The sequence below is a fragment of the Micropterus dolomieu genome, linkage group LG14 (assembly GCF_021292245.1).
Source record: "Micropterus dolomieu isolate WLL.071019.BEF.003 ecotype Adirondacks linkage group LG14, ASM2129224v1, whole genome shotgun sequence".
NCBI classification, from domain to species: domain Eukaryota; kingdom Metazoa; phylum Chordata; class Actinopteri; order Centrarchiformes; family Centrarchidae; genus Micropterus; species Micropterus dolomieu.
In genome coordinates, this window is record NC_060163.1 from 26,927,559 (window position 1) to 26,928,062 (window position 504).

The window sequence follows — 504 nt, forward strand, 5'->3', positions numbered from 1 at the left end:
GATTCCATACGTGTCTGGAGTATCAGAGAAACTCAGGAGGATTTTCAACAAACATAACATCCCTGTGTTTTTTAAACCCAAGAACACACTAAGACAGATGCTGGTACACCCCAAAGACCGCACACCCAAACACAAGAAAAGCAATCTAGTGTATGCGGTCCAATGCAGTGAGGAATGCACAGACCTGTATATTGGGGAGACTAAACAACCACTACACAAACGCATGGCTCAACACAGAAGGGCCAACTCCTCAGGTCAAGACTCTGCTGTCTTACATCTGAAGGACAGAGGACACTCGTTTGAGGACCACCAGGTGCACATTTTAGACAGAGAAGATGGATGGTTTGAAAGAGGTGTCAAGGAAGCCATCTACACCAGGGTTGAGAAGCCGTCATTGAACAGGGGAGGGGTTCTACGCCACCACTTATCCCCCACTTACAATGCTGTCCTTTCATCACTTCCCAGGAAACTCAACAAACGTAACCTATTGGCCTCAGGTGAAGA